Source organism: Triturus cristatus, chromosome 2_2 (genome assembly GCF_964204655.1).
Source record: "Triturus cristatus chromosome 2_2, aTriCri1.1, whole genome shotgun sequence".
Lineage (NCBI taxonomy): Eukaryota > Metazoa > Chordata > Amphibia > Caudata > Salamandridae > Triturus > Triturus cristatus.
The window spans coordinates 512,889,012-512,912,238 of record NC_140582.1 but is presented as its reverse complement, the minus strand read 5'-3'; positions in this window follow the sequence as shown (position 1 = coordinate 512,912,238).

The window sequence follows — 23,227 nt, the reverse complement described above, 5'->3', positions numbered from 1 at the left end:
TGATTGAGACCGTTAATCTGCCCGCGCGGCGCCGCCCGCGTATACTGGTCGCATCCCTGCCTGCTCCAGGGCCATCAATCTTGGAGAGCGCGCGCCAGCACTACCAATGACGGCCCTGGGCTACATTTTTGGCCGGCCCTCGCGATGAGAACGTAGCGGTGACGCGTCACGCGCTTCACCACTACGCACTCTCGTGAGGACCTTGTGGCCTGGGGCAGTCTGCTCTGCTGCGTCCGTGGATAATTCGTTTTAGTGCAGTAGTAGGTAAGAGAATGTGTTTCTTTTCTTTTTAAAAATATGCGCGCAGGCCCAGCAGGACACGTACTTCGTGTGCGCTTCATTTAAATAGTTTTTATCATTATCATGGCCGATGCAGGACAACAATAAGACAATAAAAGATGCCCCAATAACGCTGGTGATTAATGATCCGCTGGAGAGCAATTATTTGTCTGTTAGTAGTTTTTAAATGCAGATGAACTGTATTTTGTGTGGAAGCTCAGTGGGTTGCTGCCTTTGCCACAGAGATCCTTGTGTTACTTGCAGTTCAGAAGTTACAATCCTAACATAGGACAGTGACCAATGAACTGTCACCAAAGAGCTGCATACAAACATGAATGGTATAGATTTGTTTTGTGATATAGTTAGAACTTCCTCAGTCTTTCATCATTCTAATGTTGCTAAAATGAGTATGTTTGGGCAGAGATACATTTTTATCAGTAAAGCTGACCCCCATGGAATACTCTTTTAAATCCTAAGGTTGTGTTTCCCCAGACCAAACCCTCTCAAAATATACTGCCCACCAGTATGGATGGCATGTGATTCCTACACCTTGTAATCCTCATTGGCTTATGTGACATTCCTTGTAGACTGATTTACATACTTGTATGATTCATTGTCTCTGTATAATGTGTTCGTGGTGTAAAGTGCTGACACACTACACTGATATGAGTAGCGCTAAACAACAAATGCATATGAGAGAGGGGCTACGGAGCGATGAGGGGAACTGGTGGAGGGTGGCAGTGAGGGAATCTGAGGAGGAGGCAGTTGGAGGGGCTGTGGAGCGATGAGGTGCACTGGTGGAGGGTGACTGCAGGGCTCGAGTCGGGGTACCAGGTGGGTGGATGGCGTCCCCTCACTTATTTTAACGGGAGCTTGATTACTGGCGCAAATGGAGCCACACATTTACTCTTTGGCCTCTCTGGGGCGAGATCGGAGCTCATTCAGAACGCTGCTCACGCGCTGGCTTCTCTGATGCAATCGCATCTAAGGGGTGAGCGAGGGAAGGCAATGAGTCTGATGGTGCAAGCCACCTTTCGTGACATCACTTGCTGTTGTGGCGTCAGCGTCCCCCCACTTCTTTTTTTAGGACTTGTGCCCTGGGTGACAGTGAGGGAATCCGAGGAAGAGGTCATGGTGTGGAGGGGGAGCTAGGGTGAGATGAGGAGCACTGGTGGAGGGTGGTAGTGAGGGAGTCTGAGGAGGAGGTCATGAGGGGGAGACGCTACAGAGAGATAAGGGGCACTGGTGGATGGTGGCAGTGAGGGAGTCCAAGGAGGAGGTCATGAGGGGGTGGGGCTATGGGGAGATGAGGGGCACTTGTGGCATGAGGCAATCTGAGGAGGAGGTCACTAGGGGGGCCATGGAGGGATGAGGGGCACTGTTGGAAGGTGGTAGTAAAGGTATTTACGGAGAAAGAGGTTATTAGTGTGGCGCCAAAAAAGACTTTCGCATCAGCGCTAAAGCCGGCCCTGTCATGGCCTTTCTGTTTTTGTTTATTTAATTAGCAGTCTGGTCATAAGGGCTACTGTGGAACATACTTTAAAGTGCTTGCTAATTATATTTACTGCTATATTCAATGTTTTAAGTTTGAAGGTGATTTTACTAATGTTTTTACCGGGAAAAAGCAAAGTGGAGCCCGATGGTGCCTGATATGGGGCTGGGGCCCAAGGTCAGCTGTGAGATAAGGTGCACTGGAGAGAGGAGTAGTGGATAATCAAGCCTTTAAGGGAGAGCGTTGCCGAGTCCGGGGTCAGGTGGAGGTAGTAATGAAGAGGGATTCTCCCTGAAGGCTCGCACAGAGAGAGCCTGTAAGGGAGTGCGTTGCAGAGTCCGGAGTCAGGTAGAGGTAGTAATGAAGAGGGATTCTCCCTGAAGGCTCGCACAGAGGGAGCCTGTAAGGGAGTGCGTTGCAGTTTCCGGGGTCAGGTGGAGGTAGTAATGAAGAGGGATCCTCCATGAAGGCTCGAACAGATGGAGCCTGAGTAGTATTACTTGCCTGATACTACCACCTCAGAAACCTCCTCTTCCCATCAAAGGAACATTATATGGAAAGTGATAATATTTAGAAAGAGATTTGGAAAAGAGTGAGTTTTACTGGTTCTTATAAGACTAAGAAGAGATAAAGGAGGGCCCTGAAGCAGGCCTGCCCAGACATATATGCGACAAATCGAGCCCGCAGTGGCCCACCCAAATACACCCTTGGCCCACCCAAACAAAAATTCCTGGAGCCGGGCCTGATGTGTGGCAAGAATATTTGTGCATGTTTGTTGTGTGGCATTGCTCTGTGGTGGTGACTGTTTTTAAGCTGCCTCATCCGTGTCGTGTATATGCATGTAAGTTGCATGATCAAGGTAACTATTAGCGGCGATACTACGTGTCTCTCGGACCTCTTTGAAGTGCATGCCCCCAGGGCGGAAATCTGAGGGATAGCCCCGGGCGCCACATGCTCTAGCTACGCCACTGATCCAACCAATGGTAAGTAATCCCTGCCTGAAGCCCATCAAGGTCCCGGTAATGTGTTGAGCAGAGCTGCATCCCCTACTGGCATACTGCTCTGCTCAGTTATAATTAGGGCTCCCGGTTTTATGGCTTTTATGTTTTTTAACATTCCGCCTGTATTTTTCCATATTTCTTTTTTTAGCCATCTTATCAGTATTTATCCATATTTATTTTATTTCTGTGAATAAGTGAAGTTGTAAAATTGTATATTTCCACATTTATTTAACTAATATATGTGCACTCACACTTGATGCCTGTTGTGTTTTAGCACATTAAACAGCCAAATACTACATAACAATACACCCAGTGGTATATTCACATTATGTTATAAATGGATGTTGACATATGTTGTTATTTAAGGATGTCTCACCTTGTATTTTAACTCCCCACACCATCTAACTGCTCAGCTGCTAGCCTGGAATTGATGAAAGAGTATGAAAGGCACTACCAAGAAGCCCAGTTTTCAGTATTTTTCAATTTTTTTAAATAAATACAGACAGGAAATAGATTGTTATCTGTCTATATTTATCTGTAAAAATCAGTGAAAACTGAAATCAGTGAAAACTGAAAACTTGAAGCCTTAATTATAATTGGCCTGGTGTTCCTGCACCTGAATTTTCTGCTAACAAGAAGACTGGATGTGATTTTACAGGCCAGAAAGCTGCTAGTGTTAACATTGATTTGGGAGTGGGCTGCAAGTGTAAATGCCAGTCTCCACTCACTCGCATTTGCTATCTGCTTGGAGCAGATGGTAAATGTTAAAGTTAATTGTAGTAAACAGGCTGTAGCAAGCAGGCATCTTCTTAAAGAGTGGTTTATTTAAGCACAGAGTAAGTACAAGAGCGGACTCTCCACGACAGAAGCCAACCGCAACTGCCGTGGAAGAGAACCTAGAATTTACAAGGCAACAGAGAACATAGGCGAATAAACATTCCACCAGCATAGAGACTACTAAGCATGTACTACACATCTTCTTCCTTTCTGATGAAAACAAATAAATAAAACAAAGCAATAATTAACATACAAAGTCTTGCAAGTAAGCTGGAGTTCTCCGAAATCGTGGAGTGCGATTAGGGACCAAAGGCATCGGTAGTGAAATAGAATTAGGAATATACTGAACACCAGACGTGCACGAATCACCACCGCCGCCAACAACTTGAGGTGAAGAAACTACAGAGTTAGGCTCCAGTGGCAACGAAGCCAAAAGATACCCACTGCTCTCCTCCGAAGAAGAAGACTCTCTAAAGCTATCCTTAGGTACACCTCTTCTATATAGAGCTACCCGTCTGAAATTCCAACATTCACCATTATTGAGGATAACACAATGATCCAAAACTTTCTTTACTGTAAAAGGTCCCTTGAACTTAGATAACCCTTTGATAACCCTGCCCCTCTTGACTTTGACTAAATCCCCCACAAGGAAAGGACGCACAGGAGAAGTAGGCAGCAATGTTGAAGGATTCTTTTGCACAGACACCACCCTCTTCATCCAGGCAGGAATCAATTTAGAACCCGGAGCCCACCCCCTCATGAGTTGAAAAGGTGACAGCTGGCCATCAACTAAGGGTGTAGTGCGATACGCCCACAACATTTCATTAACCATTTTCCTTACAATGGAACCATCCGAAAAAGCCATCTGTATAATACCCTTCACCACCCTATTGGCCCTTTCACAGATCCCATTGCCTTGTGGGTTGTACAAGGATGTGCGATGATGAGAAATTCCACACCCCTTAAGAAAGGACTGCATGTCAGAAGAGGGGAGTTGAGTACCATTGTCAGTAATGATTACAGAAGGAAGGCCCTCATCCTTAAACAGATTACCCAAAAATCTGATAGTACTTTCAGTAGTGATGTTGTTGGTGAATTCTACAACTAACCATTTTGAGTACACATCAACCACAACTATGGCAAATCTATCTCTCTCATGCAGTTCGCCCATGGGGCCAATAAAATCTAAACAAATAGTGTGCCATGGTGAACTAGGGTTTTGTAGATGACCCTGTGAAGGGCTAGGACACATTTTGAGTCTCTTTTCTCCCTCCCTACAGGTAGGACAGTTCTCCACCCAGTCCACCACCTGAGAATCCATTCCGGGCCACCAGAAGTGATCTTTCAGACGACGTTGAGTGAGAGTTTGACCCAACTGCCCTTCATGTGCGAGGGCCAAAAGTTTACTTCTTAGGCCAAAAGGAGGTATACATTTTTCCCCTTTTACAATGAGATTGTCACCAACATGCGAGAGATCTTCTAATACCTTAAGAAAAGGACGCGCAGAAACTGAAACTGCACTCTTCCTTCTGGAGCCAAGAGAGATAAGTTTAAAGACCTCTTGCAATGTGCCATCCGCAACCATTTCTCGTTCCCAATCACATGCCTGAAAGGCCCCTTCACCAACAAACACAGCATCCTCAACGGAAGCTACTGCAATATCATCAGAGGAACTAGAAGTAGACGGATCAACAACTGTCCGCCAATCTAAAGACAACCTTGAAAGACAATCAGCCTGAGTATTCTTCCAGCCTTGGATGTGTTGAACAGTGTACTGGAATTCTTGGAGCTTAGAGGCAAGCCTAGCCAGTCTGGCAGAGCCTTTGCCCGTCCCCCCAGGGGAGAGAACTTTTATGAGGGGTTTCTGGTCAGTTTTCAGCACAAACTTCAAACCCCACAGGTAGGTTCTAAAATACTCCACTGCCCAAGCAGCGGCTAGCGCCTCTCTCTCAATCACCGAGTAATTCTTCTCCGCTTCGGTCAAGGTTCTAGAGGCAAAAGCAACCGTATGCTCAGACTGACCAGAGATTTGAGAAAGCATAGCTCCCAGACCAGTAGCACTGGCATCCACCGTCACCACTGAACTTTTTTTTATGTCAAAAGGGGTAAGGACCTTGGCATCACATATCTCCCTTTTGATGGCCTCAAAAGACTCTTGCAACTGAGTAGACCATACAAAACTAACACCCCTCTTTAAGAGTGACCTCATACAAACAGTCTTATCAGAATTTTTTTTACAAACTTAGAGTAGTATTCAATAAGCCCCATAAAAGAACACAACTGATCTTTGTCTTTAGGTCGGGGAGCAGAGTGAATAGCACGACAGAAGTCCTGTTTTGGATGTACACCACTCGCACTAATAGTGTAACCTAAGTAATCTATTTGTTCAGTCAAAAACTTACACTTATCTTTACGCAAAGTCAGCCCAGCAGATGAAAGTCTGTCAAACAATCTTGAGAGTGACATTATGTTGCTCCTCAGAATTCCCATAGACCAAGATATCGTCTTGAAAATATATAGTATTGCCCACACCCTCAAAGAGATCAGACACCATCCTTTGAAACACACTGGCAGCAGAATTGAGACCGAAGGGCAAGCGTGTAAATTGGAACGTGCCAAAAGGCGTGATGAATGCTGTCAAGTGTTTGGAGTCTTTGTGAAGAAGCGCTTCTGAGATCCAACTTTGAAAACACTTTAGCACCATGTAGAGTAGTGACCAACTCTGATATATTAGGAAGGGGAAAGGTGTCCGCAATCACACAATCAGTCAAAGATCTCAAATCTACACAGAAGCGGAGCTTGCCATCCGATTTTTTGGTGACGACAAAGAGAGAAACCCATGGTGAAGCTTCCACAGGTTCAATAACTCCAGAAGCAAGCATGTCATCAATCATCCTTTTGACTTCTTGCATGACCACTATTGGAATGCGCCTGGCTTTATGTTGTACTGGAACAGAATTTTCCTTCAAAACAATTCGATGAGAAGATCCTCTAAGTTGGCCTAAACCCTCCCTGAATACAGAGTTGGCATCCTCTAGAACACGGGTACTCATAGTACGGCCCGCGGGCCGCTGGCGGCCCGCCCGGCCTTCATCGGCGGCCCGCGGACCCTTGCATACACATTCATACAGTATGCAAATTCCATCCTGTAAACAGAGAAGATGGCCGCAGGAGCATACGTAGTGAATACGTATTCAATACGTATTCACAACGTTTACTCCTGCGACCATCTTCTCTGCTTATCTCGTCTTTGATTGCCCTGGGCCGCTGAGAGGTGACGTCACACACGGCACCCGGCGCGAAGCACAAGCCCTTTAAAAGTCAGCTGTAACTAGCGCTTTTACAGCTGACTTTTAAAGGACCTTTGAAGAAGCTTCCTGTGTCCCGCCACGTTATTGTCAAAAGGCATTTACAATAAAAGATCTTCTGGTAACTATTTCTTGAATGACAGCAGACAAAGGTTTCATTCAAACAAGGAATAGTGCTCGGGTGTTCAGCGCTAAGAAGGACAGGGATTCCATCCATATCGTGAGAAACAGTCTTGGCAGTGGAGCCCGGAGAGGGAGGGGAGTCTGTGTTTACCCTCCTTGCCAAGTGTTGTTTTTCACAACATTTCATGGGAAAACCCCGCCCTACCCTGTGTGAAACCAGGATAACTACACATCTTTAACTGTGTCCAGCAGAAATACACAACTGTACACAAACCTATCCTCAGGATGCCAGTGGGTGTCGGTGTTCTTTAGTTAATGTGCTCGAGTTTCATCTGTTAGAGACGATGCAAAGAAGCACGCAGCGTCATACTGGGTACCGTCGAATGTCCAGAAGCCAGCCGAGACTTTCCCTAGGAGGCCAGAGCGGGGAGACCGCTCCATTCAAGCTTCAATGCGGCTTACAAAAATAGGAGAATGTGGTCTGATTGGTCTGCAAGAAAGCCAACCGGAGCCCAGGCGATCGGGAAATCCAAGAAGTGAGAAAAAGAAAAGATTAGGGTCAAAAAGGTGACTCCACAAGTTTAATGTGAAGTGACATCAACTGAGTTAGTGTAACATGGTAGATGGCAGTATCTATAGCCCTTGTGTCCAACAGAATTCAGCATCTTCAAAATAAAAGGGTGGCCTGGCTACTGGCTACACAGCCCGGAAGTCCACTTCATTCCGTAGAAAAGATGCTTTTTCACACGATTTACCTGTGTACATTTGCCTTCAACTGGGACAACCGCATCAGTACAATACACAGAAACATACAATTTCTCAGTGCAGAAGCATAATTTCACAATCCCAAAGAGAAGATGATGACCTGTCCTCGATGGACAACTGCGGCAAGAAAATGTGGCAAAAAGGCATTGGTTTTGTTTACCACTGGCAAAAAGAACTAGCCAAAAGTTTCTTGGTTGGAGGGACGGTGCAAAACTTTACGCCACAAGAGGAGCTTTTAGCCAGTCCTCTTCTAGTTGTCGGTTTTGGTGTTATTTACATTTGTCTTTTGTCCAGTACACCATACAGAATGACGCAATGAGTCAACCCACTTCAGCCACATCCTAACTAACTTGAGATTACATTCTGCTCTTTTACACACAATGTAGTTCCTTTCAATGCTAGGGGTTATTATAGCAATGCTTTTTGAGATCATTTTTTTTTCTTTTTTAGTCTCTCTCAGACATGCATAACACAGTGGTAGTAGTCACTGTGTGGTTATAGTTACGACTAGTTACCATAGGAAAATGATGTTTTGGTTTAACAATAACTTTGGGGCCGTTTTGCGAATTTCCCAAAACTTTTTTTTTTTTAAATGTGTCCATCTCAGCTCCTTCCTTGAAAGTTTCTGAGCAATACAATAAAAAATTATAAACATGTGCTCCATGTAGTTACATCTGCTTTGGAAATACAGCATTGTCTAATAAGGTTTTGAAACTCGACAGTGATTTTTTTCCCCCCCTATAGCCCCGCCCCACTGACCCCGCCCCAATGACCACGCCCCCAATGACCCCGCCCCCACCAGTGCGGCCCTCGGCCAGAAACCACACTGTAAATTTGGCCCCCGAGAGAAAGTTTGTGAGTACCCATGCTCTAGAATTTTCTTTAAGCCACTATCTTCAATTAACATTACTTGTGGGGAAGCCCGGGGATTGACAATTATTCCCAAATCGTACTGGTGGACCCAACCAAGTATTGCTGGTCCTGCCTTTGAAACATAAACCTTGCCATGTATGTTCCTATGAGAAAAGACAATGTTTGCTGTGAAATACCCAACAATGTCAATGGTCTCACCTTCATAGCCACCCGGGGAGATATCTTTGGGTAAAAGACTCCTGGTACCCCATTTGTCCTTAAAGAGCTCATATGGGATGATAGTGTACCTCAAACCCGTATCCACCATTAAGTACAACTCTTTACTATCAATGGTGAAAAGCGCCTTAGGCCTAACCTTGCGCTTTTCAACCAATTCCACTGCAGAGTCATCATCAATGACTAAAATTTTGTGACCCTCCTCATCAAACAATATAGAGTCCTCCACAGTAGCCACAGAAGAGCGAGGTTTGCCACGGCAGACTCTCGCATAATGGCCCATGCGACCACACTTTAGACACTCTTGTTTGGCTGCAAAACAAAATTTAGAGTCAGAAGAATGAACAGAACTACCACATCTATTACACATGCGAGGCGAAGGCATCCTTTGTATATTAAGGGGTTTAAAAGAAGAATTCTTTTAAAAAACTTTTTTGTTCTTCACTGCGGCAACGTCACTCAGTTCACCAGAAACGAGAGTTTGTTCTGAAAACTCTTGACTCGAAATTTCGTTGACATCACTAGAAGACTTTTTTTTCCAATTCTTTCATACACCCTTGTGATTCTTCTACAATTTTCGCTAACTCTATAGCAGTCTGCAAGTTAGGATTTTTAGCTGCCCAAAGACGCTCCTGAATTTTCTTGTTGTTACATTGTACTATGAGTTGATCTCTTATAAGCTCATCAGTCATATTGCCAAACTTGCATTTCACAGACATTTCCCTTAGTCTTGCCACAAAGTCATCAATCGATTCACCCATATTTTGACTCTTGGTATAAAACCTGTACCTATTCATGACCAAATTCTCCTCTTTCGCATACCTGACTTCTAGATGACAAATGGCTTCCTTGTACTCATCTGGGACAGGTTGACCATTTGCTTGTAAGGCTTGTGGTAAATATCGAAAAATGCGTTGACCTTCCTTGCCCAAAGAACCTAGTAACAGCGCTTTCTTCCTTTTTGCGGAGTATTCTTGAGCGTTCAAAGCGTCTAGATAGTTCTCAAACATAGGAAACCAATCGTCCCAAGAGATACTGGGCTGCCCAGGAATAACCAGGAAACTTGGGGGAAGAACTATAGATGGATTTTCATTCGTCATATTGGCCCAAACGAAACTTGCGTGTGTGAGTTAAAAATACAAGTTAAAACAAGAAGTACACGCAAAAAGCAGAAGAATTAGTTCTAGGAAATTATGAGCGTTCCTCTCTCCCTTTATGTTTTTCTTTTTTAAATGCTGAAGAATTGTGGCAAGATATGTGGCATGAATAGTAATGACAGTACCTGTGTGATCTACGAAACCTCTTTACTAAATAACACACGAAGGCGTGTGTATCGCCGCTGTAACTACCGCGTTGTTTATAGCAGAGCCGAGTACACTCGACAGCTGTAGATGTAGTTAAATTAACAGTCTTGATGAACAAAGATGGCTACCACGTAAAGGACGTGCGGACGTAAGAGCGTGGAAACGCCTGACGAGTTCTCGCTTGACACCAAGTTCCCGCTTGACGAAGGTTCCGCTATCCGGTGGGAGGGTTCTATGACGTCATCACTCAGCATGCAGACATCGAGAGCAGCAGAGCTCCTCCCGCAGCAACTGACACCTCAACGCTGGTCCCAACAGGAGGCCAATCACCGAGCGACAGTGAGTAGCGTGAGAGAGTCACTTAACACAGAAGATCCTTAGAATTTGGCTCAGCTTCGCACACCACTATATCCTCCATCCGGTGGCCAAATCATGCATTACAAAACGTAAGCGTCAGAGTAGACGGACCAGTTCCTTTGTGCCGATATTCAGTGGGCTCACCTTGGACTGATGAGAGTAGAAATCGGAAGGCCAGTAAGTAGAAACTGAAAAACTGAAGTGGGTGTGGAGGGTGAAGATCTTCCGCTCTTGTGATGGGACTGCCGCGTAACTAGGATATCCAGCGTGGGTTGTTAAACGATAGTCGTCGCCAAAATTGTAGTAAACCGGCTGTAGCAAGCAGGCATCTTCTTAAAGAGTTGTTTATTTAAGCACAGAGTAAGTACAAGAGCGGACTCTCCACGACAGAAGCCAACCGCAACTGCAGTGGAAGAGAACCTAGAATTTACAAGGCAACAGAGAACATAGGCGAATAAACATTCCACCAGCATAGAGAATACTAAGCATGTACTACATTAATCCACGTGGAATGGGGAATGGCCAGAAAAACAAGGTCCATGGCAGTGTTCCCCACTCTGTTCGCATAACTTATAAAAGGCATTGTTAGTTGTGGAAGTACCAACGGGAATTGTTAATTCCAGCCACCTAGTATCTGACCATGCATTACTTGTATTAGGGCCAAGGAGCATCTGAGTCACAAGCAAGGAGCTTGCAGGTATGACATAGTAGTTGTAGGAGAGTGTTTTCACCGGCGGTTTCCCGGCCCACATTTGCCTGCAGTGAACTTTCCCGGTGCGGCTGGAGTGGGACTATGTCCCCCAGCCGTCTTTGAGGCAAGGCAGGGCTCCAGACAACATTGCACTCAAAAGTGCTCTGCGAATCCCACAGCACGGGAGTGTTACGGCGGTTTCTCGCCATGCATTTGCCCGCACTTAACTTTCCCAGTGAGGCTAGGGTGGGACTTTGAGGTAAGACAAGTCCCCAGACAGCATTACGCTCAAAAGCGCTCTGTGAATCCTGCAGCGCAGGAGTGTTTGCACCAGTGATTTCCCGACCCGCATTTGCCTGCAGTCAACTTTCCTTTTGAGGCTGGGGTGGGACTACGTACCCCAGCCCTCTTTGAGGCAAGGAAGGACCTCAGACAGCATTGCTTTCAAAAGTGATCTGTGAATCCTACAGCATGGGAGTGTTTGCACTGTTGGTGTCCCAGCCCGCAGTGAACTTTCCCGGAGAGGCTAGGGTGGGAATACATCTCCCAGCCGTCTTTGAGGCAAGGCGTGACCCCAGACAGCATCAAGCTCAAAAGCTCTCTGTGAATCCCACTCGCCAGGTGAAGACCGGGTCAAGAGCGGGCTCGTCTTGGTCCCCTTATAGACCAAAAGAGGCCGGGCCCACTCTCTTGGCTCTTTGGATCATGACAATTTTATTATTATTATTATTTTTATTTATATGGCGCACTAATCATCCCCAAGGGGATCTCTAGGCGCCTGGGCGGCGGGCTTCTACAGCGAAATGTATCAGTTGAGTAGCCAGGTTTTTAAATGATTCTTAAAATAGTTAACGAGGGGCAGGAGCGTAGTTCTAGAGGCAATGCATTTCAAAGTTCAAAGGTCTTTTTTGCAAGATCAGCCTTTCTCCTTATAAGGTGCTGTGTGTCTAATCATTTCTTTTTACGACTATTGCCATCATAGGGAAAAGAAAGGCTACTCCTATTACCACTATGGGTCCTCTATTACACTCATGCACAACAATTGACAGCCTTTTGGTGAGGGCTGTGGCTCTCTTTCACAACAGAAACCACAGCACACCTCAATTGTCCATGACTACGCTGCCTAGACCCTGCCATTCAATGGATAGTGATACCATTGCCCACCAGCCCACCCTGTTAGTGTGCTAAATGTATCTATTGGTGATAATGGCTCTGCTGGTGCGGACCTAGCTGACTGGGCAGATCTGGCCAATGGTACCACAACTTCTGTTTGTTCATGTTATCCGGAGTCAGCAACTAAACCTCAGAAAAGAATGCGGAAACCAAAATCATCTCATTCTAAGCAGACCACAATGCCATGCAGGCAGACATCTTCAGCGTGCCCACCACCCCTGGATGTTGATTAATGGGATATCATAAGTGGGTGCCTCAGTGATCTTTTGGATGACCAATTTCGTCCGCTCTATGGCTTGCTGTCATTGAGGCCAGCCTAAGTAGATTGGTAAAATTTGGTGAGGAAGGCCTATTTAGTGCACGGAAGATTCAGCAACCCATAACTGGTGGCGTAATTCCCTCATCGAGCACTACAATACCAGACTCACAACCACCAGCTATCAACAGGCAAAAAGGGGACAGTGGCGGTGCTGCTCCCCAGAATATGGCCACAACCTCTGGAGTAGCTTTCAATCTGATAACTCATCAGGGTGGGACTCCGACTGCCTCGATACACCCTGAAAGCTGCTCTGACAGAAATCGTACAAGATCGGATCCTAGCCAGCCCTGTGATTGAACTTCCCCCCTGCTTCCCGCCCCACATAATTGATTTAGCCAACGTTCCTAATCTGCCTGCTGGCTCCACTCAATCAACATGGGCTCTCAAGAATAAAGTGATTCATTGGTTGAACCATGAACCATATGGTGAGTAGCCAGTGGGACTTCCATAATGAGATCTTATTTGTGTGGCATGTGGGGATATTGGGTTCCTGTAGAAGCAATACCTGGGTGACACTATATTAATAAATGTTCGCAACCCCATGGTCGCTGGTGATGTCCTGGCACAAGCAAGAGCTGGCATGGTGAAATCAAGTTCTATAAAGATCCTACCATTGGTTTCTATTACAAGCACCTAGCACAAGTCACCTCATAGATCAATTAGGCCAAGCTTCTAATCAAACCCTTAATAGGCTTCAACCTTATTTCTATCCTCCTCTCAAAAACAGGTTTATGGCTCTTTGTGTCCTAGAAGACAATGATTGACTTTACACAGGGGAGAGTGACTGTGCTGCTATCATGACAGACCTTTGGGTCAATATCCATCCGTGCCCTATCCCTTCATGTGGGCAAAACATGAGATATTTGTCCTGGAACATTGCTGGGATCTGCCAGAAACTTAATTATGAGGACTGGTTGACATTTGTTCATAATTTTGATTTTATATGTTGCCAGGAAATGTGAGCCTTTGAATCCATTGCCATAAATGGGTACAACTCTTATTGTTTTAATGCAACCCCGTCATCTGTTGGAAGAGGAAAGGGAGGTTTGGCTATCTTTGTGTCATGCACTATTAGAAATCTGAAGGTAAACGTATTAGTATCTAGATCATGTTATAAAATTGTAAGCCTCTGATTACCACAATTGTTTAGTACATTTTTACATGAATATTTCTCCGCCCAACCTGTAGTTATCATCCAAGAGCTGGAAAAGTCAGTTTCAAAAGGTGTGCACATAGAGAAAATTCACACCTCAATTGTATCCACAGGAGATTTTAACATCATTAAATGTAACCATAGTGGGAACCGAATATGTGGGTTTTCTAATGATCAAGGAGTTGACACTACCCATTTTGTACATTCTATCTATTGGAGGCTTTAAACCAGTTAGTTTTTTTTAATTTCAAAGTTTTTTTATTAGTTTTATACAAACAAATACAATAGCATTCTGTCACAGAGTTAGCCAAACATAGTATGTATGTGATGGTTACAGGTACTTTAAGGTAAGATATCTGTTTTAGCTAATCCCCTCTTACATTGACTTGCTGAGACAATTAGGCAAAGGCTGATAGAAATAGAGAAACAGGGAAGAAAGAGGTGAAAGGGAGATATGAGAGAGGTTCTGTGGCACTGAGTCTAATAGGAGTTTTAGTCCTGTGACAGATCTCACACCCCACTAGGTGGCCTATGGTGGGAGTGGTACAAGTCCCCCCTGATGTCCCTTCGGCCTATAGTTTTAACACACAATTTGACCTTTCTTTTCCCCAGATGTTCAGGGTCGGGGTAATGCAAACACTCCCGCTTTTACAGGTGGGGGTAAGGGTAGCACAGTAGATTTTGTTCTCCTATTGACTGATTTAGCATAGAATCTTGTGTGTCATGAGGTCTGGCCCCTTCCTCACAGTGATCATAATCCTATCATTATACTTTTTTTATTTCTTTTCAGCCTAATACATTGGGCAAGACTGTTCTCGCTGTCAGTTACTCTGCAAACCAAGGGGTTTTTGATTAAAGTGGGGCTTCATCGAACTCAAACAAGTTTCTTAATGAACTGGTTACTGAAGCCTCTAATGACATCTCCTGCTATCTCTCTCTGGAAGCTGCCCCTAACAAAATCCCGGATTGCTTTATAGGAATTTGTAAATTTATTTCACGCAGCCTTTATACAAATAAGTCACTAAAAGACACCCTGCTCATTCACGGTGTAGTCCCGACTGTACTCCAGTGCCTAAAGTTCTAAAAAGACCACTAGTGAGACCCCGTGTAACATAACTGAAATTAGGAAAGAAATACTTATAAGCAATCCATTGAGAAAATGAAGCAATAAATTAGATCTAAGGCATGGGAGGACCAAGAAAAGTTAGCTCTTTTGAAAGATAGTCGACTTTTAGGGAAAATAGTAAATGACCCTTTTTTTTCCAACAGACTAGCCACCAATTTGATTTGAGATTTGTAAAGCGCAAACTCTTGCCTAAGGGCGTCTTGGCGCTGTAGAAGCGGTTATAGCTATGGGATGGATGGGAGCTCTTGCAGAATATCCCGATATCTCCTAGTCCTGAGAGAAGAGCCAGGTATTCAAGGCCTTTCTAAAAGCAAGTAAAGAGGGAGCAGCTTTTAGTGTCAGAGGTAGGCTGTTCCAGAGCACAGCTGTGGTCCTGAAAATGCTCTTTCCACACCAGGTAGTTCTCCTGAAAGGAGGGATTGACAGGTTCATAGCAGAGCCTGAGCGAAGTGACCTCCCTGGGATATACCATTTGAGCTTCTCCTTGAATCGGACTGGCCTCAGTCCATGCAGTGATTTGTATGCCAGGCAAAGAGCCTGACACTTGTCTGATTGGTAGCCAGTGGAGTTTCCTGATGGCTCCCCTGACTGATTCATATTTAGGAATTTTAAAAAGAAAACGTGCAGCTGTGTTCTGCAGGGTCTGAAGCCTTTTCAAGGGACCTAAGGCAAGATTAAGATAAAGGCTATTGCAGTAATCGATCCTAGAAAAGACCATTGTGATGATTACTGCCTTCAAAAGCTTAGGTGGCAGGAATTTTTCAATCTTTTTTACAAGCCTCCGAGAGCAGAATGAGGCATATGTAATTGTATTCACTAGCTCTTTAAACTTCAGCTCTTTGTCCAGTAGGAAACCAAGATGCTTTACTTTATTAGCTGGTTCGTGAAGGAGGCCCAGGTCTGGCGGCCACCACTCTGACATCCAGAGGGAAGGGTTATTGCAAAAACGAATGACCTCAGTTTTAGTGGCATTTAATTTAAGACAGTTGTTGTCCATCCAATTGCTTACATTGCTCATGCAGGTCCTGAAAGCAGAACCTGAGTTATTGTCGGGTTTTGCTAATGACACCACTAATTGAGTATCATCTGCGTAAGATGCTAGGGAGAAGCCAGATTTTTTTATAAGTGTCGCCAGTGGTTGACATAAAGATTGAACAGTGTTAGGCACAAAGCCGAGCCCTGATGGACTGCACAGGGCAGGGAGAAAGGCCTGGATGTAAAATTGCCCAGCGCCACACTTTGTTATCTATTGGCTAGAAAGGATTGGAGGAGATCTAGTGCTGTTATCCTCTAGCCCCAGGCTCCGCAGACAGTCAACCAGAATCTTATGATTGACCGTATCAAATGCCACGCAGAGGTCCAGCAAAATTAAAGCTGCTGCCCCCCACTTATCAAACGTTTCACGGATATCTTCGGTGGCTATCACCAAAGTGGATTCAGTACTGTGGTTTTTTTCTGAACCTGTGTTGTGTGTCATCCAATAGACAGTTTTCTTCTATATACTCTGATAGTTGTTCATTCATTACCTTCTCCACTAGCTTTGCGGCTAAGGGAAGTCTGGAGATAGGGAGATAGTTATTTTTATCCATGGCATTTAGGTTGTCCTTTTTCATCAAAGGCAGAACGGAAGCAGGTTTGATATTGAGCATCATATCCCAGAAAAGGAATGGATTGAACACTTTTCCCTCATTTTTAATCCAAACAATGAGGGGGGTGCACACCTTAAGGACATTGGGGTAGGTCTCCATCCCATTAATGAGCGATGGCTATTCAAACTTATAGACCTAGCGTCTGTTACTAAAGCAATCCTGGTTGCCGCTAGTGGGAAGATGCCAGGCCCCAATGGGGTTCCAATAGATCTGTTTAAACATAACATAGATTTTTGAGCTTCATTAGTTGCAAATGTTTTGAGAGCAGTAGTCAGGGGTGATCTAATTTATTATTGGGGAGAAGCTATCATAGTACCAATTTACAAAAAGTCAGCGTAATTTACCTACATGTTTTCGCCCAATCTCATTAATACATTCCACAGCAAAGATTTTAGGGCGGGTCATCTTGGGTAAATTGGAGAACTGGGCAGAGGCCAATTCCTATTTTTCATATGTACAATATGGCTTCTGACCCAGTTCTTGGACTGTGGAGCAGGCTCTCAATCTATCCCTGATTTTGGGGAAGTATGTCAAAGCCAGGAGAGGTGCCTTGCATATGGCTTTCATGGGCCTCCTGTGCTTTCGACTTAATAGACAGGGGTAAGTTGTGGGAAATGATGGCGCAGGCGGGCATTGATCCCCTTGTGTTGGACCTTGTCTGGCGCTTGCATTGGGAAACTACAACAAAGGTACGCTACACACAGCATGGTTTATTGTGCACACCCAATAAAGGTTGCAAGAGGGGTCAGACAGGGCTATATATTAGCACCCTTTCTGATCTTATTTTACATTGGTTGTGTAGACTTATGCGGACGACATGGTCATTTTAGCATTAATAGCAAATGGTCATCGTAAGATTTTAAATGGTTTTAATGATTTTATGGTAAAACTAAATCTGAAGATAAACCAGCAAAAATCATTCATAATGACTTTTGGCCCCAAACGTACAAAGTCCCAAAATCTTTATTTATCGGGGGGACAGCAATTGAAAAGGTACCTTTTTTAAATTATTTAGGTATCCTGTTGGACGCTAATGGGACAGGTTAATAAACCAGAGAATGCAAAACATGGGGGCAGTGAGTGATATGATTTTTAGATTTGCTAACAGATTAGTCGATGAAGGAGATAATCCAGCTCTAGAAGAGCACGTGCCTCTGAATTGGCACACATGGAGCAGGAGTCTGGGGCCATACTGCCCCAGGGAAACTACAGGCTTTTATCTATTCACAAAACCACCTTGAGCCTCATCTCGCATTTGGAATTGGGTGTGGACTTTTTGGAGGAACAAGTTGGAATGGCCCCTTTATTATTGTGGCTGAAGTTATGGAGCAGTCCTAAGGCAGGATTTTCAAGGCAGGTGTAGGAGGATTGCCTAAACCTAGATAATACGTGCATCATCCCATGGCTGATATATGTTACTAATACTTTTTATAGCCTGGAATACAGTCACCTCTTTGATTCATCTGAAAGTATTAGTCCACAAACTAAAGAATTTGTTAAATGAAGCTTTGAATCACACAGAGAGGTAATTAGAATCAAGAGGTCTCTCGTTATGAGCTCAGTTATTAGTTACATGCGGATTTTTACAACTTCAGGCATGGAACCTTATTTAACCTGAATTTCTAACCCTGAGCGCAGATTGTATCTGACAAGGCCGAGACTGAATACAGCCCATTTGAGAGTGGCCTTTCCTCTAGGATGCACCTGGTTTGCCTCTCTTCCCTTACGAGGCTGACTCTGCCCAGCCCACTGTGCACTTTAAGCTTTTTTGTACACTATTGCACCTTAGGAGAGCGTTTTTGTAACACCAATTCTTTTGCACAAGCACTTTGCCTCTTATAAAGTAGGGCTGGTGTATTTGCAAAGTTTAGCTTCACCTGAAATGTGCACTGCTGTACTTAGTTATATTGTTGCTGCTGTGAAGTTAAGGAAAAATGATGCATCATAATTGTACCATTAATTTTTATTATGGTGTTTTAAAAAAATTATCATTTATCTTTGTTTTTATTGCACCAATGTTATGATTGTCGTGAAAAGAATTTTTATTTTGTGCTTTTATGATCATCTCATTTTGGCCGACTAAAGAAACTTTTGACTGTGACATAGAAGTTCCTTTACTCCAAGCTGTTGTTTTGCTGGGCGTCTCAGGCGATACAATAGCTGGCTTTGCTCTGTTCTGTTCTATGGTGGTGCGTATGACTATTCCCTGGCATAAACTCGCTGAATGCCAAACCACAAAGGGACCTCTGGTGACACTGCAGCAGGGAGGGAGAGCAAATATGTATTTTGCCTCAAACAACTGTAGAGAACGCACATATACCTGTCGGATACCGCTAGCGCCTGCCTCTCACGTGCTGATCACTGGTGCTAGTGTCAGGAGCAGTCTTTGACTGTCAGGGGCTGATCTAAAGCTGGCATCTATCCTTTGGAAGCAGTTTAAAGACAGCTTACATAACATTTTGCTCTGTTTACCCTGCAGCATAATTTGTACCAAATATGAACCAGACAGAGCCTGCACGGAACAATGGGCTCTTAGAGGGCGAAATCCTCCACGCGTGATCTCATGATTAGGAACAGGTTCTGGGATGCCTTTTTGCAAACGCTCACATTTTTTCTTCTACAAAAATGAAATGTTTACTTTTAAATTTAATATAGTCATGGATTTTGGATCTTCTGTCGGTGTGTAGGTGGGGAGGGACTGTGAGAGCTGAAAAATGGAATGGAAAGCAAGAGGGGCCTCTGGGCAGCGTGGTAGGGAATGGCTGAAAGTGAAGTGCTGGATAAATACTGATCTGTGGACAGAAATGGGAAAAGCTAGCACTTTATGTACTTTAAATAACAAACTCTCTACCTGTCAGGGCCTAATGATGCTACTTGTTATTTTCATCAGCCAGGTGAAACACTTTGAAGATGTATTAATCCTTGGCATTGTTTCAAAACATTGTACTCTCTATGATACTGTGTGGCCGTTGACCAGAGCAAGATCAGGGAGCGTATCATCACAGAAAGCGAAGTGTCCTAGCCAACAAGCGCCTTCAAAATGATTTAAGAACCTGACAAGGGGTATTAAAAAATAGAGACGTTGAGGAAAGATCACAATGTTAGTGACTCTGTTTGTTTCTTTACAAAAATAGACTGAAGAAATAATTGTAATAGTCTCATTAAGAGCCACGTTGTTGGGTCTTTATTTTATTTGTGTTAACCCTGATGAGGATAAAACACTTTGAAAGTAGTTTGGTTATGGGACATTATGTAGAACATGTCCTGGGCTAGACGAGCCACTTGAACACTCAGGTATTTCCTTGGTGAGTTTCAGGCTAGGGGGCTGCTTTCAGAGCAGGTTTTGTTGCCATAACCTAACCATGCCCCATGGCCCCATTTTAGTTGTGGCTTCCAAAAGTGTGTGGTTGGTCTGAAATTATTTCACGGTTGATTTTGAATTCCAGTCCGGCCCTGGACATATTCATTCCTATGGTTCTATGTCTGATGATTCTATGCAGGATGGTTGTAGGTCAGAATATTGAGCATAAAAACATCATGCTACAAAAATATTGTAGCCGGATTATCTACCAGTAAATATAGAAGGTTTATGCTGAATCCCACATCTATATTCCTAGAAGATAGTGCATATTATCAAGATACATATAGGTGGCATTAACTATGGTAAATCTATACTTACATATATACTTACCTTCACAATATTTTATAGTTAATATTCTTGCTATGATACTTTTGTCGCACGAAAATTAAATCTCTAAATTCTCCTACAATACCCCATGGGTGAGGGGCCACAAAGCATTAGAAGACATGCCACATTTCATTAACATGGAATAACCATTAGAATCGCATATTCAAATTTTTTTTTTGTTCCGCTTCAGGAAGCCTGTTGAAATGGAAAGTGGGGATTCATAAGGAAATTAAACTTTCATGTCTGCTGCTTTCAAGTAGCAGTTAAGATATGACATTTAGACTAAGGATATTCTATGTAGAGGAATTTCGAAAGCGTCAACGATGGAGCCCAAAATTATTTTTAATGACCCATTGGGAACCTCATCGGGACACTTGGCCTAACCACTGAAGAGAGCCGACAATTGTTTAGCCTCTGTGAGAGCTAGACATCAATAAAATGTTTTGTAATTCCAGATAAGAATAATTTGCTGGATAAAACTTCTTATTGTAATTGTGGCAATTCAAGTGTTTTTGTTGAAGATATGCTGTCCTGCCATAATCCACGAATTTAGAACATCTGATGGTTCATAGTTGTTTCATTACATAACATAACTACTGCTATCAGTAGTTATGTTATGTAAGGGAGAGAGGGAGCTGGTGATATTGAAAACATGTTGTCTGTGCCAGAAGATGTACCCCAAAGATAGTAAAATGGTTATGTGATTCACACATTACATGTAATTAACAAAATGAAATTGAAGTGCAATATGGGTGTGTAGTGTGATGTATGCTACATGTACAGTCTAGTGAAGTTCAAATAGGTGGAACATAAATACACATTCCGACTGCTATGACATTTTCCATATTTCCCCACTAGTTTAGCTGTGCCCCAGTGAAGCACACATTCATATCCCAATTTCACATTGACCAAAAAAATTATCATAGCGGCTTCCACAGTGCACTTTGTCATCTCAAACTATTTATTGACACTCGAAAATTAAAATGTTCACACTGACTCTGTTAAGCGCACATGGCCATGAAAGTGTTTACATTCCCTGTAAAAATTCCAATTACAGTCCCCACATTCCCAGGACAGAAATGTCTCTCATTCCCATCTTGTCGTGCCTCAACGTGTGGTGCCTGAGAGCCAGCGGTAGGAGAAACAAAATGTGATGAAGCGAGCATTAGCAAACTTCTCCATATATTTTTTATTTGGATATAAGGCACAAAAGCTTCATAAAAAGCGTAAACTATAGCACGAACCTAAAAACAACCCATTAAAATCATGTTCATTAGATACAGCCCGTGTGTGTGTCAATCATGTGTTTAAAAACACTTTGATGTTTCAGAAGCTAGATAAAGTTTAGATGGACAAACAGACACAAACGCACCTCGGTGCGCTTTGAAGAGGAGTATTCAGCGCTAGGTACTTTTTACACTAAACCGCGCCAAGGTATCCCAAGCAACCCCAGGGGAATCCCGGGGCAACAGCTCCTGAGGGACCACTCTTTGAATAGAACCCTTTCTTTGCTATCATGCTCCCCAAATAAAATCCCTACCCTTATCCCTGTTAAACATGTGAGTTAGGGCAGCTCTTAGGTTTCCCTGGCCACATGCACAGTGTGTTCCCTAAACGCATCAACAAGACAGAGAAAGTCTTTGGGTGTGATCAACTAAAAGTATTTTGGAATCTCCATCGACTGAAAGAAAATGTGCATTCAGGTTCTGTATCTACAGGAGAGCGTCACAGAAGCGTCCAAGGATGGGTAATGTAAGTTTAATTTACACACGTAAAGTGATAGCATTTGTGGCATGCTAAAATAGTTAGATGTGCACTTTTACAGTCATCCAGAATTGAACTCTCTCCCAAACAGGCCAAGTTGTCTTATGAAATACGTGGGGACAGTCAGTCCAAAATGTATGTATTGTGCATAAGGAATGGCGGCAATAATGAGCTAAATAATTGTGAACGAGGATAAAAGAGTAAAACAAAAACAATTAGAGAATTGCCGCGTTTTCCCAACTCTGCACATCCCTAATGTAAGCATGTAGAGCTGTAAGACATCCCTCTGCACGGATGCCATGCTTACACATAGGTGTTTATGGAATATTTACGCACGAGTCGCCCGGAGATGAGTATGAACAAAAATCTTTAACTAGCTTAACACGGCGATGTGCACCAAAGCTTTGTGATTTAATCCAAGCTCCAATTTATTACATTTGCAAGTTGTTCAAAATTATAGCTCGGAATACAATTAGTTATTTTGCAGCTCTTTTTACAAAACTAAGCTATACAAATTATGCTTTAGTGTTTAAGACATAAAAAGAGTTGCACTTCAGCACAAATTAAATGTGTCTACCACACTACAACCTCGTTTGAACAGCATAATGCCAGAACTGCATACCAAGGCTAATTAGCACAGGCAGGTGTTTATGCATAGATAAGTGGATGTACCGTCTGACAGACAATGCACTGGAAATGTGCGTAAACTCATCGTTTTACTGTGTTTCATCACAGAGAAAACAATTTCCTCCGTAGAACCCTAACTGTTTAGGAAATATGGAATATACCGTTTCCTTTCCTACTCCAGCCGTTCACAGTAGAAGTTTTGTAATCGTTTCCAGGGTAGATCCAGCCTCCAGGCTGACTACTCACAACCTTTTACGTTTGTGGGTGTTTTTTACACGGCCACACATTGCTTAATTTGAGCCGGTGGTTACAGGTGAGGCCCACCGGCACTCATTTTTGGGAACCAGCGCTTATTTTTCCACATCATATTTTAACTAAGAGCATGAGAGAGAAAAACACAAAAGTGGAAAAGTAGGAGGAAGAGAAATACAGAAAAAAACTGGGACAATGAAAGTAGGGATGAAAAACAACCTGGAAGAGTGAGATAAAGGGGCACGGGTTGTCTGGTGGTGGATGAGAGGCATGAGGTGGAATCAAGACTA